Below are 15,781 nucleotides of genomic sequence, written 5' to 3' on the forward strand. Positions count from 1 at the left end.
ACACCCACCTGAAATGCTTATTTGGAGGCAAGGTCTCACTAACCTCCCCTGCTGGCCTGGAACACACTCTCTAGCCCAGGCTGGCTTTGAACTTTTGATCTTCCTGCCTCAATCCCTCAGCTAGCAAGGATAACAGGATCGTACCACCAACCCTGGCTACAAATCTTTTCCCCTTCTTTTTTATTTTAAAAGAAAAGATCTCATTCTGGCCTTGTGGAGATAACTTGGGGAAATGAAATGAACATCCCCAAACTTCCCACTGCTGGAGAATGGCTGTCCAGCATTGACCAGTTTAGAATGGGTGAGGGCTGGAGAACTGAGAATCTGTAAGACCAAACTTTCCTTCTATAAACCTCTAGCTGGCCAAATTTGCCATCAGCCCAATGTAAATGACAACTGTAGCAAATGCATCTCTCTTCTCTTTCCTTCTGTACTCCTCAGGTACGAAGATGGATCAAGAGCCCCATGGTCAGTGTGGACAAGCATCAGAGCCCCAGCTTGAAGTACACTGGCCCTTCTGGAGTGCACCTCCCTCCTGGGGAACCAGACTTTGAGCCTGCTCTGTGTCAGTCATGCCTGGGTGACCATGCCTTCCAAAGGGGGATGCTCCCTCCTGAGGAATCCTGCTCCTGGGAAATCCAGTCTGGGTGTGAAGTAAGTTCTTTATCTTGCTGAGAGCCTGTTCTTCTGAAAAGACTGGAAACTAGTATTTTGGCCAGAGGTGCCATTTTCTTTTAAATGTCTATTTATAATGTTTGTAAGGAGGAAACAGAACTGTGGATTTTGTTAGACTTTTTTTTTTTTTTTTTTTTTTTTTTTTTGTCCTCTTTCTTTCTTCCTTTCTTCCTTCTTCCTTTTCTTGGATTATGTTCTCAATATGTAACCCTGGCTGGTCTGGAACTTGTTGGCCTCAAATTTACAAGTTCTCAGACTTCCTCTGCCTCCTGAGTGCTAGAATTGCAAGCCTGCACCATACAACTGGTATGTCTTTTCCTTTACAAATCATATTTATTGTGTGTGTGTTATTTAGTGTGTGTGTATATGCGCATACTTGTACATGTGTGTTGTGTGTGTTTGCCCACAGGTATTTGTGTACCCACATGAAAAGTTACTATCACAATGTATGGAAGTCAGAGGACAGTTTACAATGTTTCATTCTCTCCTTCCATCACGAGGGAGGATTGAACTTGAGGCATTGGGCTTGACTGAAAGGGCCTTTACCCCCAGAGCCATCTCATCAGCCTCTGGCTATGCTATATAATAATAATAATAACAACAGTAATAAACATGATCAACCTTTTAGTGTAGCTTGGGGATTATAGCAGTATTGCCCAGACAGTACAAAGATTTCCTATAATGCACATTTCCCTGCCCATGCATGGCCTCCTCTGTTCAATATCATCATCATTACTCAGCTTTGTAGTTTATATTGGGATTAATTCAATTTGTTATCATTGTTGGTTTCAGTAAGGGTCAACATCCTCCTTCCTCAGCCTTTTGAGTATTGGGATCATATGTATGTGCCACCCTACCTGGCTTTAATTCATCCTTGGTGCTTTGGCAACTATGTAATGATGTAGTCACCATGTGTCATCCTGTGGAGAAGCATCACTATAGTAAAAATCCCCTGTTCTCCACATCATCAACCTTCCCACTTCTATGCCTGAAAGCTGCTGATCTTTCTACTGTTCCTGTGAGTCTGCCCTTCCCCAAGTACTAGGAAGTGAATCTTCTGGAACAGTGTATTATGTTTGGGGATACTCAACTACTGGTCCATCAAGATTCATCATCTAGAAATACACTTGTTGTTTATCATATAGATGATTTTTTTTTTCCTGAGACAGGGTTTCTCTGTGTAGCTTTGTAGACCAGACTGGCCTCAAACTCACAGAGATCCTTCTGCCTCTGCCTCCTGAGTGCTAGGATTAAAGGCATGTGCCACTACTGCCTGCCCAGCCTTAGATGGTCAGTTTTTAAATGATGCACAAACCAGGTTATAGTCATCATTGATGGATTTGCTTCTACTGATAATCAATCCAACGCTTTCACAGGAAGCTATATCAGCATTCCCCTGCTGCTCTAACAGAATTCGGGAGGAAGGTCCTTATGTTTTTGATTTTTGTTTATTTGTTTATTTTTGTTATTTTAAGAAAAGCCAGATAACAAACTCATGGCACAACTTCTAAAACTTAAAAAATTAAGGAGTTTTATTTAAACACTGAGAATTAAGGTAAGGTTTTAGTTTTAACCTATAATTTAATTAGGTTGGTATTTATTTTATTTTTTAAAACATTAACATTATGTTACTATCATTATCAATATGTTGACATTAAAATACAGCTTCTAGACAATGCAACATGTTATTGTAAAGTACAGTTCATTGCAGATCTTCCAGTAGGTTATTTCTAGCCAGTGTACCACCAGATGGTTAATGTCAGTAGTCACCATCACCCACATGTTGAAGATAATGCACTTTCCAGAGATAAAGGGCTTGATCTAGATTTTAAGCCATTGAAAGCACATACTCTCAGCTCTTGACCCTGGAACACCATACAATGCTTTTCTTCATGGAAAGGCCATATGGGCCACTTACAGGAAGTGTTTGGAAGATGGGGCATATGTGAACCACTCCAGTCTGTAAATGTCCATGCAAAGGACATTATTAGTGCTGCTCTTAGATGCTTCACAGATTTGCAAATTATGGGAATCAGACCAGGCTGAGCTCAGGGTTGGCCATGAAAGGGAGTATGCAAACACAAAGCTTGACATACTTATTTGATACTGAATGTTTTAGATTTTACCATCACTGTCTGTACCACAGGGGGCACTTCTGTCCATAGCGAAAACAGTCATTGAATGACACAAAAAACAAAAAACAATGGTTATATTCTGACAAATCTCCGAATCAGCCTATTGGCCAGAGTTTGCAGGTTCTTAGAGTGGAAAACAGTTTAGCAATTCACTGGAGTCTAAAGAGATGGCCCCTTGTGTCCTGCAGAGAACAGGAAGGCCTCCTATAAGCATTTACTTCCTAACCTACCCATAAGACTGATAGGGCTAGAGACAGATTAACTAATTGGTGGATTTCCACCCAAGAGGCAGCAACAAACAACAGACTAGAAGGAATTTAAGTCAACATAAAGTTCCCTTCCCTTAGTCTTCTTGATTTGAAAGTACACCAGAATTTGCAACACAGTACCTGGCTCTCAGACCTCACTGATTTTTTCTTAAGGTCACTATCAATGAAGAAGATATTTGTAAAAATTAAAACACAGAGTTATGTTTTGTATCCCTTTGGAGATAAAATGGTGAGATAGTTCCTTGAAGAAGCAACTCTGCCCTTCAAATTTTTGTTACATTTTTATTCATTCACATGCTTATTTTGAGGTCAGAGGACAACTTGGTAGTTGGTTCTTTCTTTCCTAGAGATCAAACTGGGATCATCAGGCTTTTCACAAGTACTTTTACCTGATCAGCCATCTTGCCTGCCCAACTCTGTTCTTTTTAAAATGAAGTTATATTCTGGCTAGTGGCGCACGCCTTTAATGCTAGAAGCTGGGTGACAGAGGCAGGTGGATCTCTGTGATTTGAAGCCAGTCTAGTCTACAGAGCAAGTTCCAGGCCATCCAAGGGCACACACACACACACACACACACACACACACACACACACACACACACGCAAAACACTGTCTCCAAAAGCAAAAATAAACGAAGTGAAGCTGTATGGTAAGAAGACAGAAACTTTGAGGATTACAATGGAGGAGGAAGTGTAGCTTGGTAGAGAAGTAGGCAAATCGTTCTCCTCCAGTCTCCTGTACAGGCATTACTTTACCTGTGCAACACTCACCTGTGAAAATTAAAGTAGTGCATGCTTGTCTTTGAACGTCTCTCCTGGTTTGGCCTGGAGCTCACAGATCTGCCTTCCTCTGCCTGCTGGAACTGAGAAGTAAAGCTATCCGCTACCACATCCAGCTGTGGTAGGACGTTTTTTTCCTTCAATCTTTTGTAAACGTAAATTTATCTCTGCACACTGTGTAGAGATCTGTTTTCTGGCACCTGCTCTGACCTAGGTCAGTGGATCAACTTTGTCTGATGACAGCACTGCACATGTCATGTGATAGATCTAAGTTAAGCCCTTTAAAGTCTCAGATCCTAGAGTGAAAATTTAATGACCTACAAATGAAAATAAACTCCCTTTGGTGTGTTAAAGAGGATGGAAAAGGAGGTGAGGATGTTTGAAATAAATAAGAAAGCAAAAAAAATTTTTTTAAATCTCTTTATGAATAATGATGTTGGTTTTGAGGTGTATTTTGTGTTTTTCCTGACCTAAAAAAAAAAAAAAAAAAAAAAAAAAAAAGAATACATGCTGAACACTACCTTTAATGGCTGAACCAATCACTAAGAGTCATACTATACTTTTGCCACATCTTCCTACAGTCTAGTTGGTGGCCTTTACATATGTTTTCCCATGGAAGAAACTGGAGTATTTGTGTTGCCAGTAAATCACCCGAAAATAGCAATATTGTGATGTCATTGGAAACTGTATCTAAAGGAGACTGTTTATAAATTAAACAGGTCTTCCTGGGGATACAGCAGGAAAGACAGTAACAGTGCTGAGGAGGCTGGTCCTGACTAATTAATGTACACTGGTGGGACGCGGGTTAGAGTCGGCCTGATGTCTATCTGCAGCCACAAAAGATGGAGACCCAAGTGGGTTATGGTGGTGGTGGTAGGTGTGTGTGTGTGTGTGTGTGTGTGTGTGTGTGTGTGTGTGTGCGCACACACACACACACATAGAGAGAGATCATGCGTGTGTTGTGTTGAGACAAGGTTTCTCTATGTAGCCCTGGCTGTCCTGGAACTCATTATGTAGCACAGGCTGGCCTCTAAGTTACAGAGAATTGACTGCCTCTGCTTCTCCAGGACAGGCATTAAAGGCCACAACTGGCATCCAAGTGTTTTGTTTTGTTTTTCAGTGAAGGCATGCTACTAAACCTTCATCAGCTCTGCTTTACACTATAGTTCTCAAGTCACCTACAGTGTCCATGGCGTCCTCACTGAAGAGGAGAAAAGAATGTTTGAGTGGTGATATGGAAGGAAATCTGATGTTTAAGAACTTGGAAATATTTAGAACAACTGATAAAAGTGCAAAAATCAAAGAAATAGCTGGCTTAGCCAGGTTATATAGGGAACATTTACTTTAAGAAGATGGCTGGGAGTGTAGCTCAGTGATAAAGTGTCGGACTAGCACGTATAAGGTCTTGGGTTCCATTCCCAAGACCGAAAATAATGTAAATACTGAAAATATGTATATAAAACAAAGTTGGGGTGGTGGTAGACCTCTTATTACCTAGCACCTAGGAGGCAATGGGAGGGTCATGATTTCAAAACTATATTGTATTACAATATAATACCTGTTTAAAATAAATGTATAATAAAGCAATTAACTGTGACATATAGATGTTTGCAAATAATAAAAACAAATGATATAAATTATTTGAGGCATGCATGGAACAGTTACAAAATCAGGCCAAACATTGCATCATGAAGCATAGCTCATCAAATCCCCCAAACACAAACCGTGCAATTCGATAAAATTAGAAACTGGGAACAATATGAAAACTAACCACCTCCTCAAGCCAATTCACCCACCTGCAATTCACAATCATGCTTCCTATCAGCTCGGAGAGTATAGGAAGTAAAGGAAATTCAAAACTATTGTAAGCGTTTACAACACCACCAAGGAAATACGCATGGAAACCTCCCATTTCTCTTTAAAAATAAATATTTTTTGGCAGTATTAAGAATTGAACCTACAGTTCCAGGCTTGCTAGGTAAGTGCTCTAACGCTGAGCTATAGAACCATTTTACTTAAACTCATCACGTTGTCAAAAGTTCAAAGGTAACATTGTGCTGGTAAAAATATTTTTAGAAGAAAAAAAAATTGATACTAGAAGAGGTTGTGGTTGTGTTTTTCTGTTTAAAATGGTAATGTTTTGATTCAGCAAATCGTGTCCCCACAATAGTCCTAACCCTTGTTTGTGAGACAGTGTCAGATACAGTAGTGGAAATGGTGGGGGGGAAATGGAAATATAAGAATATAAATGGTGCCGGGCATTGGTGGCAAACGCCTTTAATCCCAGCATTTGGGAAGCAGAGGCAGGCAGATCTTTGTGAGTTCGAGATCAGCCTGGGCTACAGAGCTAGTTCCAGGATAGCCTCCAAAACCACAGAGAAACCCTGTCTCGAAAAAAAAAAAAAGAAAAAAGAAAAAAAAAAAAAGAAAAGAAAAAGAAAAAAAGAAAAAAGAATATAAGTGGCTAGCAAAATTGTAAACCTGTGGGGAATTAATTATGACAAATCCCTGCTGCAGACTATATGCAGAAGGATTAAAAAAAAAAAGATTCCAACTGAGCTTGGTGGTATACACTATAATCCTAGAACCTGGGGGTGGGATAGAACAGAAGGATCAGGAGTTAATTCTGTTCATCTTCTTCATCTGTAGAGCAAATTCAAATCTAGCTTAAAATACATGAGACTATTTCTTAAAGGGAAGTTAATGAATTTTTTGTTTGGGTTTGGTTTGTTGTTGATGGTGGAGTCTTTTTGTTTTTTGTTTTGTTTTGTTTTGTTTTTGGGGGGTTGGGGAGGGGAGCAGGTAAAGAGTTTACTAAGTGTTATTAAGACCATGGATGGACAGACAGACAATAGCATGGTGGAGGGGTCTGAGGAGAGTTCAGGCCCCAGCATTAGGGATAGACAGAATGGCAGGAGCTTTGAAGAGAAAATCAGGGCAGGGGGTGGTGGTGGGGAGGGGGTTTCTCTTCACAGTAGCTGCATGAGGATGAGGGCACTTTCATAGCACAGGCCTCTAGCCAGGCTCTCTGATCCCCTGGCAGGAGGTAGGAAAGGGGGCAAGGAGCCGGATATGTGGCCATCAATACCCTCTTTGATGTAAAGCCTCTTTCCCAGGTGGGAAACCCTGCCGCCTGGAACAGCTTGCTTGAGATTCACAGACCAAGTCTTCCAGTATCAGCATCTGTGGGGTGGGAGAGGATGCTGCAGGTGTTGTGGACTGAGCAACAGCTGCATTGGAACGCTACATCCCTACATGTCCAGATTTTTGTGTATATGTAAGAAAGGGATAGATGGAGGCAGAAGAGGAGACCCGAGGGAGAGTGGCATCCACCCGGCCTAGCTTCCAGGTTGAAATTGGACACTGTGGGGTTAGGGTGGGGCCTCCTCATAGTCAGATGTTGGTCTGGGGTACAGGCTGGTGTCTGTGCTCAAGCATCTGGAAGATGATAGTGGTTCGGAGCAGCATGCTGGACAAGATGCTGGTGAGATGAATTAGCATGCAAATTAACAAGTTATTAAAAGAACAGCCACAGGTATGTCAGAAAGTCCATGAGAGTTTTACGAGACACGGTGGAGGTAAAGACAAGAGCTCTTGATAAAAAGGCAGTAGAGGAGGTTTAGGGAAGGCAGACTGTAAAGGCAGTCTATTTTAATAGTGTTGCTGGTGACCCCTCAAAGTTAATCCTCTTAGTTTTGGAAGCAAGCATGATACATCACATGGGGAGGAAAGTAATAGGTTTGGCTATTTAGTTGGTTAGTTTTGTCAAATTGGCATAACCTATGGTTAACTGGGAAGAAGGAATGTCAGATGAAGAATTCCCTCAATCAGATTAACCTAAGAGAGATTGTCTTGATTAGTTGATTGATTGATTGACCGCCTCTAGGCATGAGGGTTTAAGATATGTAAGAAAACCCAGGATGTGGCGGCTTATACTTTAATCCCAGCACTAGGGAGGCAGAGGTGGGGGAATCTCTGTGAGTTTGAAGCCAGTCTTGTCTACAGAGCTAGTAAACAGCCTGGGCTGTTATATAGGGAAACCCCATCTAAAAAAATAAGACAAAGCAAACAAACAAAAAATGTGGAAGAAATCTAGCTGAGCATAAACCAGTTCCCAAGCCAGTGACCTTCCTTCTTGGCTTCTGCTCTGGGTTCCTACCCTGTCTTCCTTCAGGACTGTTAACTGAAAGTGTAAACTGAAATAAATCCCACCATGTTGGTCATGGTGTTTACCACAGTAGCAGGAAATCAAACTAGGGACAATTGCTCAATACAGCTTTGGCCTGTCACATTTTAACTCTCTATGAGTTAATGGTTTTTGAGTCATGGTCACATATGAGCCAGATGGGCCTTGAACTGAATATGTAGCTAAGGGTGGCCTTAACTCCTCAGCCTCCTGTCTCTACCTCCCAAGTGGTGAGATTAACGGTATGTGTCAGTACACTGACTACTTTTGTGGTTTAAAACAGATAAAAGAACAGGTAATGTAAACATCGGTCAGAGAGCTGTGGTGATAACTGCCTCCTTGGGATTAAAATGGACCAGCAGACCAGTCAAGAAGGCTTTGTGTTTTCTGGTTTCGATACATTACTTGTGAGTTTGTGGTAATCGCCGTAGCTGCTGGGAAGCCCACCTGTAGAAGGACTTGTGACCCTACCCTACTGCTAGGAAGTCCCGCACCACCATGACAAAGATGGCCCCCACACCAAGAGGCCGGCCATTCTTTCAGTGAAAGGAAGTCTGGAGAAACATCAGAAGAGGAGAGCTCTGGCTCCCACAGCATCCTCTTTGGTCTCGGTGTGTCAAGGAGATTGCCCTGGTCCTGGGCAAAGCTTATTTGGGGGTCTCTGAGGCCGGAGCAGTCATGAAATCCAAAGTATTCATTTTCATATGCCCTTGTCCCCTCCAGGGCCTTGCAAACTTGCAGTAAAGTAGTTAGTATGCTCCTTTTCTTTCTTTCTTTTTTTTTTTTTTCTTTGCCTTTATTAGTTGGAGCTGAAATTTTGTTCATGCAAACTTTTGTAGTACGGAATGGAGAGGCTAAGATGAGAAAAAAAAAAAAAAAAAAACCTCTAGCAGCCCTGGCTGGCTGTAAATCCTGTACATTCCAGCAGCTGCCTGCCAAAGAAAGGCTCAGGGCTGATTCTCATTAAGTTCACCCTCTCATATGGGATAGATTTGGCTGAGTGAGGATTTCCTCAGACTCTGAGTCCTCTGTCTCTCCACTAAGTCGGCTTAGAAAGTGCGCAGTCAGCAGGCAAAGGCTGTTTGCACTGTTCCATTCTTCCTTTCTTCTCTTTTTTAAGGCCTGATGAAGTCAGTGTCCACTGCGAGGAGCTGTGGCCTGTCGCCACAAACTGACCCTGTAAACTGACATTATAGGACCGACATTGTGTTCTTGACATGATTAACAGTTGGGTCACTCTCTTGTGCCTCAACAGTTTATGAGATGCTTATAGAAGCCCCTCTTTCATTAGACAATTAATTAATCAATCAGGCTTCACACATTCTAAGCACCGCTCTCCATCCTCCGGGATGCCTGTGCTCATAAGGATGTCTGGTGTCCCTTAGATGTTTTCCCTGAATGACTGAGCTTGGAAGCCCAGGAAGAGTGGAGTGGAAGGGAAAAGGTCTCTTGGGGAAATTTCCACCCTGACTTACTTTTATAACACTGTGAGTTTGTCTGATCTTCCTGACCCCCCCAAAAAAAAACCTATAAAAAATACACTAAAATCAGCCAGATGGCTTTAAATGATTTTGGTTTCCTTTAAATCATATTTTTACGAAGGCTTATATGGATTAAAAAAAAAACTTCATTTCAAATTTCCCTCTTCCCTAGTTTTCTACATTTGATATGATATAATATAGTCTCCCAAGAAAATGGGGGTGTGGAGATTCCAAGTTTGTCACTTACAATTGCCACCATTCTTCAACCAGTTTCTAGTCCTTAGTTTTCTAGAGAAAAAGCCCTTATCACAGAAAACAAAATTTCTGAATTCTAATGGAGAACAAACAGAATTTCTTTGTTCTTTATAGTTGGACTGTGGACAAACAAGCAGTACCATTCTAGGTACAGATCCAGAAACCCTAGTTTTTACACCAAACTCAGCTACTGGCAGGTCATATGACCTAACACATGGTCCCTCACCTACTCAGGGTTCCCTGGAAGTAGAGAAGAGTAAGCATCAATGTCCATTCACAGGGTTGCTGAGGCACGCGTCCGTGTGTATTCCAACACTGAGCTTCCGTGGCTGATGTTCATTTGCTTGTTTCTTCACTTTGAGTGTCCTGTAGCGAAGCCGGGTCTTGAACTCACTTATGTAGTTGAGGATGACTTGGATGTTCCTGTCCTCCTGGAACTAAGTTTGGATGGTTCTGAAAACTGAATCGGGGGCTCCTTGAATGACAGTCAAGTAACCTATGGTCTATGGCGCATCACCCACCAGCTCTCTTATTTTAAATCCCAATAATACCATAAGGTATACTTTTTGAAGAAGTCATTGGACTCTTGGAACATGAAAATTCGCATAATTTTTCTTGCCAATGTTTATTTGTACATAATTATTGTAAACAAAACTGAAAAAATAGAATTTGACCCCAAAGGTTTATAATTATTTTCTCTAGAAAAACAGCATTTTAAAAATATTTATTCATTAAGAGGTATATAAAAATGGGGAATTTTTATATACCTTTGGGGTGTTTTTCCCCATAATGTCCTAAGCATTTCTTTTTGGATAAGAACCAGAAACAGATTACCTTGCATCTACAGCCCCTGCTACAAGCCGGTGGGGCTACAGTTTTCACTGTCAGATCTCACATGTCGTTTAATAAGAATCTACCTAGTTTACATTAAAATAGTTTTTCTGGGCTTTCCTGTGATTAAAAAAGTTGCGTAAGATTTTCTTGAAAATATATTATTGAGAACTTTAAAAACAAAATAAAAAAATTAGCAGGGCAGTGGTGTTGCAGGCCTTTAATGCCAGCACTGAGGAAGCAGAAGCAGAGGCACAGGCAGGCAGATCTCCGTGAGTTCAAGGCAGGCCTGGGCCTCAGAGCGAGTTCCAGGACAGCTAGGGCTGTTAGACAGAAAAACCCTGTCTGGGAAAGAAATAAAAAATTCTTTGTGTATTTGTTGTTTCTATTTGTGTGTATGCTCTCTCCATATCTCATGTGAATGCTCCTTTGCATATGGCTACTGTTATGTATATATATAATGGCTACTGTTATTATGTGTGTGTGTGTATATATGTGTGTGTGTGTGTGTGTGTGTGTGTGTGTGTGTGTGTGTGAACTTACCCTTTGCTTCACTTAACATTCATGGCACATTCATACACTGCAAGATAAATTTTGATGACTAACATTATGGGTAAGATTCTTCCAGACTGTTATGTTATCTAACCATAGACCTAGGATTAGCACTTTCTTTTTTCTTTTTTGAATAAGGCTGAAAATTATGGGGTGTTTCTCACTTGGAATAATCTTTGGATAAATTGAATCTTTGTATAAATTCCCAGGGATCTAGTGGTTTGAGGATAATAATGGTGGTGTTAAGATCCTTTCCAGACCGATTTAGAAAGAGTTGAACCTATAAAAAAGCAAAACAAAACTACCCACACTACAGAAATAAACACATTCCACATAATTTTTTTGTCAGTTGAGTTAAACCATACATCATTGCTTTGATTTTATTTATTTATTCATTTATTTATTTATTTATTTAAGACAGAATGCCATTCTATGCTTAGTCTGGCATAGAACTCACTACATATCCTAAACTGAACTCTTTACGGCAATCCTCCTGCCTCAGCCTCCTAAGTGTGTTGGCGGTACAGGTGTGAACCACATACGTACATGGCCTTGGATTTTCTTCCTTATCAAAAATGTTAAACAATTTTCCATTTTAAATTTGTTATGATTCCTTGTAGAGATCTTTCTCTATCTCCCTTCATGTTTCTGCACTTTGTATTCACTTTCAACAATTTAAAATTAATTTTTTCACATAGATATAAAATCTCTTTCAATCTTCTCTATGGCAATTTTTTTTCTTATTATGAATCTTGGTTATGAAACTCACAAGATGAACTATACCTGTTTTTTTTTTTTTTTTTCTGTCTCCTCCCCTTCCACCCCCAAACAAGGTCTCTCTGTGTCACTTTGGAGCCTGTCCTGGAACTTGCTCTGTAGACCAGGCTGGCCTCGAACTCACAGAGATCCACCTGCCTCTGCCTGCTGAGTGCTGAGATTAAAGGTGTGTGCCATGACCTCCAAGCCCAACATCTGTTTTGTTTTCTCTTTCTGACATAGAAGAAACATCCATTAGTGGAAAGCTTAATTAAGCAAAATGTGTTTCTTACATAGATATACCAAGTAAGCCCCTGCTCCCAACACAAGAGGCATGTAAAAGGATTCTAGTCCTAACTGGCTTTCTTCTGCCCCCCCAGGCACATTTTGTAACCTGCCAGAGAACCAGGATGCTGGGTCCTCATTTCCCAGTGTCCCAAATTTCCCCTCTTTTGTTCTTGCACATCATCTCCTTCAGATCCAGCCCTGTCCCTCCTCAGAGGTCATTCTAGATAGTTCTAGAACAGGAAGAGGGATCAGGATCCAGGCCACTCCTATTTCTTTAGCAACCAAACAAACCATTACTTTACCAACCAAGCCAGACAGCATCTGCTCAGTTTAGAGCAGCAGTTCTCAACCTGTGGGACATGTTCCCTTTAGGGGGTCCATTGACCCTTTCACTGGTCACCTAAGATCATCATAACTACCTGATATTTACATTACCATTCATAACAGTAGCAAAGTTACAGTTATGAAGTAGCAATGAAATTATTTTAAGATTGGGGTCACCACAGTATGAGGAACTGTATTAAAGTGTCACAGCATTAGGAAGGTTGAGAACCGCTGATTTAGAGAGGTGACTGAAGTTAACAAAAATGTTAGGTCCAGGACATTGTGATAAAACATAGTCAGGCTTGTATGCACAGATCTCTTCACTTTGTACATAAGCCCTCCTATGAGTTCTATCCAATTCATACTAGCTCTCAGCAGGGGATCTTCTAGGCTGCTCAGGACATAAAAATACTCTAGTGTCTCCCTCCCCAACCCCCACACCATCAGCCAGCAGCTAACCTTGGGCTGAGATGTGCTGCCTTTTGGTTGTACATAACCAAGTCTTTTCTACTTGTAATTGCATTTATTCATCCCAGTATGGTCCTTCCCTGAAGTTACATGGCTTTTTCCCATTGTAATAATACCCTTTTAAGTAATTTTGAGGTCATTAAAATTGTAGAAGATGTTTTACAGATTACAAAAAAAGTACAAGAATTAAAGTGTTAGAGCTGAGTGTAATTTTATGCCAGTTGACTTTGTTGTTGTTGTTGTTTTTTTTGCATTGTTTATTCTTTTCCCCAAAGCTTATAGTTTTTGCTTGGACTGTTTACCATGCAGTAAAATTTAATTTGTCAGGTTGCCTCTCTAGAAACTATTCTATAAAGAAAAAGAAAAAAACTAAGAGTTTGGGGAAAGATATAGCATACACACACACACACACATATATATGTATATGTACTTATACATATATGCACATATTGCATGTATATATACATATATGCATGTATATACACGTGTATGCGCATACTGAAATGTGCTCTTACTTATGTAGTTCCAGCTGGGAGCCTTTAACTCACAGTATAGCCAGGCCATCTTGTTTCAGCTTCCTGAGTGCTGGAATTACAGGCGTGAACCATCACACCCAGCTACAGTAATTAACTAAAATAATATGTCAAATTGTTACTTCTATAATTTGCCCTTGGGGACCTGTTGAGATCCTTCTTCAGATCTTTTGAAGGAAAAGCAAGTCAAATATTAAGTACTGGTAGTGGCTGGCCACTTCTAAGTCATGAGAAGTCAATTACTTTTCATTCATTCTGTTTCTACAGAAAATCTTGGATAACTGCTAAATGTTCCTGAAATACATATCAGCCAATGGTGTCCAGAGTAAATCAGTCACCCAATTTTCATTTGTCATCAATATCAGATCCCTTTGTCTTTGTGAGCTGGTAAATAAATTGAAATGTTTCCAGGCATGATTCTAGCAAATCTCAACCTATGACACCATCTCCTGGAAGATCCACTGGGACCAACAGAAATACATTGATGCCATGGAAGAGGCCAGCTGTCTTCATTAAGAAAGTCCTGTTCCCTTAACTATTAAACTAGACTTTCAGCCATCTCTGTAAGAACATATGAAAATGCTCTTTGAAGTCCATCCAAATCCCATGGTCTTTTATCTATAATTTTAGTTTACTTTTTCAATGTCCATCTACCTTGATAGCTATAAATACTCAAGTTAGTCTCAATAAGCATGTACCCCCCCCCCCATGGCTATCCCCTCATAGGTTGATGTTTAAGCCACTATTGCAGGAGGTTCACCTAGATTTCTGTGTGAGGAAAAAAATGCAAGAACTCAGCACCTTTGTCAAGGATAGACAAGCAGTAGATGCTTGAGTAATGCAGATTACAGGTTTTGCCGATTAGAAAATTCTAAATGTATTAGTTTGGGAGGACCAGAGCCAAAAAAAAAAAAAAAAAAAAAAAAAAAGGAGGAAATTGATGACAGTTGGTTTGTTTCTTGGCTTAGAATTGCATGCATCAGCAGCACCGAGTTATTTTTAAAACAAGTGAATCTGATCCCAGTATGAAACCAAAGCTTTCAGGTAGAGGTTCCTTTTACACATACACACTGTGACCAGGACACTGAGTCTCCCTCTAGCTCTCCAAAGAGCCTTGAAAGCTTTTATTATTTATTTGCTTGTTTGTTTGTTTTTTGAGACAGGGTTTCTCTGTGTAACAGCTCTAGCTGTCCTGGAACTCAAGTCATAGACTAGGCTGGCCTCAAACTCACAGAGATCCCTCTGCCTCTGCTTCCCTAGTGCTGGGTACCACCACCACCAGGATGCCTTAAGAGTTCTTAACACTTGAAAGTTTCTGTTGGGGGCTGGCAGGAAAGTAGCTCCATGCAGCACTTCCTCAAAAGAAGTGGGTATACTGACAAGAACCAGGTGACCATATGCCAGGTGAAAGTGGTTCACAGGAGAATGGACAGGTGACACAGGAGAGTCTTCCCGGGAGAACAGGAATCTAAGCTTAGAGGATGGGAATTCGTAAGCTAGAGAGGGTGAGGGAGATCCCCACAAAAAGATGGGGCACGGAAGCCAGGGCCTGGAGATCTGGAACCGTGAAGTAAGTGGAGCAAGCAAAGTGTAGCTGGGTGGGAAACAGAATTCCCATTGTCAAGGGTTCCAAAAGGCTTCTTAAATAATTCCTCCATCCTCAGGAATCAGTCGCAGAAGCTGTTGTCTATTTATTCCAGTGTGTCTTGTAGGAATAAGAAATAGACAAGAAAAAATTGAATTCCTGAAATTCTTCCACTGGAGATTGATGGCTTTGGATTAAGGTTTATGGCTCTGACCATAAGGATAAAAATGCTGGATTTATTACAATAAGCTGGATTTTTGCTTTGTAAAGAAACACAAAGATTATAGCTTTAAGGGAGGAGATTTTGTTTGTTTTTATAGACATATTTAAATGGTCTTTGATTTTTAAAATTGCACTTATTTATCTGGGTTGGGGGCAGGGTATGTCTATGCCATGGCCCTTGTATAGAAGTCAGGGGACAACTTTTGGGGAGTCTGTTCTCTTTTTGATGACTCAGGCCATCAGGGTTGGCGCTTGTGAAATGACTAGAGTTCTCAGTTTTAGAACAGGACAAGAGATTACAAAGATGAATGTGAAACATGAACAAACTTAATTCACCAAATTTGTTCGCATGTAGTTACAGACAGGTGCCTGTAAAATTAGGAGATGGGAGAGTGGCAAGCCTCAAAGGTCATGGTGGCAGAAGGGAGAGGTGGACAGAGAA

Source organism: Phodopus roborovskii, unplaced genomic scaffold, assembly GCF_943737965.1.
Source record: "Phodopus roborovskii unplaced genomic scaffold, PHOROB, whole genome shotgun sequence".
NCBI lineage: Eukaryota > Metazoa > Chordata > Mammalia > Rodentia > Cricetidae > Phodopus > Phodopus roborovskii.